Source organism: Teleopsis dalmanni, chromosome 2 (assembly GCF_002237135.1).
Source record: "Teleopsis dalmanni isolate 2A chromosome 2, ASM223713v2, whole genome shotgun sequence".
Lineage (NCBI taxonomy): Eukaryota > Metazoa > Arthropoda > Insecta > Diptera > Diopsidae > Teleopsis > Teleopsis dalmanni.
The window spans coordinates 122,674,820-122,679,099 of NC_051847.1; positions in this window are offsets into that span (position 1 = coordinate 122,674,820).

Consider the following 4,280-nt stretch of genomic DNA (forward strand, 5'->3'; position numbering starts at 1 on the left):
TGAATACCTAAATAGAATACACCAATAAAGCTAATAATAAACTGCTTTTTCAACTACTTTTTACTCATATCTGTTTTTTTTTTGTGTCTAAACTTTTACCGGATATTAAAAACAAAGCACTGTCAGCTTTGAAATTTGAATTTTCAGCCTTTCATGCTAACATCAAGTAACAAATGATGTTTTTGCTTTGGCGACTTCCATTCAGTTTTTGTTGGGGTTTATTGAGCCTTTGTTTATCAACCAAGAAGTTGACATATTTGCTGAATTTTAACAGGATTTCCGGTATTGTCAAAGCTGCTTTTATTTTTACGTTTTTTTTTCTTTATTGAATTTTTGCTTAAATTATTTTTAGCCTATATAAGCTCTTTGGATCGATTTTTGGCCATAGTCCTGTGTTGCGTACTTTAATTAAAGTTGAAGTCCTTAAACTTTTTATGTTTATTTAACAAACTTAGCAGTGTTCCTGCGTTAATTAAATAGAATATATATTTGCATTTATATGAGCTTAACTACCAATTACAGCAATTGAGCTCCACGGGAGCAAATCGAAACAGGAAATTACAGCCTTTAATATTATCAAACTGAATACTTATTTTGGGTATTTCGTTTGTTGCCTGTTGTTTTTCGAAATTAAATAATACTGTTTATTTAACAAAATAAAACTGTCCTGTCGGAACTAGCAAATTAGGATGTCTTTTTGGTTTTGATTCAATGAAACTTTTCACATATGTAAGTAATGATTTTCTATATGAGTTTGTGGAGCAATACCTGTTGATGAGTATCTTTTGTGCTATGCAATCTCTAGTAAACAAATGAAAAACAATTTTCATTTAACAACTTAATTTGGGTTTTATTGACTTCGATTTAATTAACATTTTTAATCTTAACAGTTTTGTTGTTATTTAAATATACAAATTCATTTTCTTTGAGAGGAAGTTTAGTTACTCTATTCAATTTAAGTTCTGTATTATTATTTATTTCACATATGTAATCTAGGAATGCCTATATATTGTGTTGTATTGGTAAATATACATATTATCAGTAACCATCGAAATATTCAAAGGAGGTGGCACTAATTGTGCATTCAGCATTTCCGCACACACCTTTATTTGCAGATTTGGAACATGTTTGCTCAGCCTTAATAATTAGTTTAATTTGGCATAACAGTTCATGTATAATGTAAATTTGTTCATAATTGCTACCATAAATCAACAATCTATGTATAGATAACCGACTTTTGGGTTAAGTACATCGCTTGCAGTGTAAACTGGTGTAGTGCCACATAGCGTATGAGTAATTTAAAATTAATTAAAAGCAAGGTTTTTGTGTTTTTTCATTTTGAAAATAAATTTAAATTGTTTTTTTTTGTTTTGGTGCTTAATGGAGATTTTTATAATATTTTTTATTAAATTTAATATAATAAAAAAATAATAGTAATAGTTTCCCAAAGTAATGAACTGCCACGCAAAAAATTATTGTTGTTTATTTTCTTTTATATTATTTTATTTAATTGAATTTTTGGTTGACCATACAGCTGCATCGAGTACTGCCAAATACTCATCATCAGTGGTCTAGGAATTATTTCCTAAATTCAATTATACGTAAATAATTTTCTTAAACTGTAAGTACAAGGGTTGAGCTCATGCCCTGCCAAATTTAAAGCTCCGAGTCAGCGAACATTAGCCAACTGACTCAATATTTTGTAAATTGTAATAAGAAAATTGTAGACTTAACAATATTGAGTTTCAGAGTAAATTAGATGAGTTTTTATACAAAAAGCACGAAATTCTAGTTTTATTTACAACTTTATTAACTATTAAATTAGTAATTTTGATGGAAATCATAAAGTTATTTTAAAAATCTGATTCTTATTTTTAAACTTTTTTAAATTATTGATAATTGTTTTTTTTTTCGACAAATAAATATAAAAATTGATTAATGCATGAAGTATAGTAGACTTTTAATTAATTTGAAGTTTTTGTTTTTGTTTATTGAATTTAAATAATTTTTTTTCTTCCAAACTTTCGTATAACTTTCCGTTGAGATAAAGCACAGAAACTGATGCAAATGTTACCCTATCTAAATACCACCACCAGGATTAGCAAGTGATAACAATATTGCTTTAATTAGTTTCAATTGATTAAAATTTAACAATTAGAAGAACACGGGCAACTTTTCGAAAGTCTTTGTGAATTAATTATAAACAAACGATACAAAATTAGGTCCTATCAATGCGGGGTCGACCATGAGTCATGACTGAAAATATGAGAAATTTTGTTTTAAAAGTTTTTAGAAAAGTTTTTGAAAATAAATTCCAAGCCTTTGCAATTATCGAATTTAACTTTAACACAGATAATGGCAAGGAGTTCATGTTTTAATTAAATTTAAACAAGTAGAAAACAATAAAAGTTTTCAGTATAATTGATTGCCCACGATGTGATGTGACCGTTAAAGAAGTTAACAAGAAATGTTAGCTGATTTATATGTTTTACTCAATTTTTTGAAAAAAAATTCATCACTTATTTTTAAGCACATATTAATTTATAAATAAAAGTAAGTAAATGAAATTAAAGTTTTAAATATCCAATTTCGCTATAAAATTTTTCTGCTAAATATCACAAAAATGCATCAATTTCGCACTACTAGCAACCATTAACATAATTTTATGACAAAATTTTTGCATTAAATGCAATTCTGTAGTTAAATATGTTGCAGTTTTTGTGGTGCTTTGAGCTATTTGCCTCCCAAGTTTACCATTTGCCGTTGCAACGCAACCGAAAACCTGGCTCACGCACTTGTTTATTTTCGTTAACAACGCAAAATGCGCACCGTGAAGTGCCAGAGTAGTTTACTACTTCCTGTGGAAAATATAAATTTTCATGTTACAATTTAAATGAAAATTCAGTGGAAAATTAAAACAACCAAAAATGCAAATTATGTGCACACAGCCAGGCGTTGCTTGATGTTGTTCACGCATTAATCCATCTTAGCGTTCACAGTTTCTGCCTAACGAAATGCGTTACGTTCTACCAAAACAGCGTAGAAAACGATACTATCTTTCGCTACCACATAAACTTTAAAAGGACATATACATGATAGACATGAGGGTAAGATAAATTAAACTGAATTTCTATGTGGGCTGCGAAGTATAGTATGTGTGTAAGTATTAGTGAATAACGCTCACGCATTTATTCACGACTGGCGAAAAATGATAAACAAATAGAACTAACCTGAAATGAGCAAATATTTAAGTCTGCTTTTGGGCGCTTTCCGGGGAAAATTATTACAGCATATTTTTCGTGGAGTTTATGTTATTGTATTTACTTAGTTATACCTATTGAGTAGAGCAAACAAATATCATATTTATGTCAATACAATTTATTTTTCTTTATTAACGAAAATATCTTATACGTCTTTGATGCATAAAACTCAATATCGCTGATGTTTGGCTTCTTGTGTACTTAAGTAGCTTTTTACGTATGAATAAAATATTGGAAGAGTAGTTTTTCATTCAATTCTATAAAAATAAAATTATTAGAATAATGTAATAATATTTTCATATTAATATAGTTAATTAATTTTCTCTTATTGTTTTTGATGCTAAATTTAGGTTGTTATTCTAAGTCGATAACTCCATATGTCAACACTTTATTTAAAAGCAATAAAATTAAAGCATCATTATATATTATTTTTCCTATACTTATTAGTATAAAATTAATTATAAAGATATGTTCAAATATTAAGGTATCAAAAATTGCATTATATACTGTTTAAGAATTGCTTTCATAAAACGCTTATATTACAGTATTGTGTTATAATGTGTTTAAAAAAGTTCTATTTAAAAAAAGATTCGAAATAAATTGCAACAATTTTTAGTTCATTTACAGAAAAAGATTCTAATAGCGCTGGACAATCAAGAACTTATCAAAAGCATGCAAAAACATGCATAGTTAACAGCTTAGTAGAAGAATGTGTCACGAAGCTCATGGAATATGCTCATGGAAATGAGGTAACAGTCATGTAGATTAAAGGACATATCGGTAATGAGCAAAAGTTAAAAACACATGAACTTGCAAAGCAAAGATCAACCCATAATATCTGCTGCCCAGAGCCCACAATACCATTGAGCTACAATATGACGGCAGCCTATGTTGATAAGTCTATAACTTCACTTTATCTTAATAGATGGAGAGAGATAAGCACTTGTAGACAGACTAAACTCATGGTGTCGAAACCGCTGGTCCAGGAAGTGATAAAAGTACTTAGCTATCAGCGGAGTC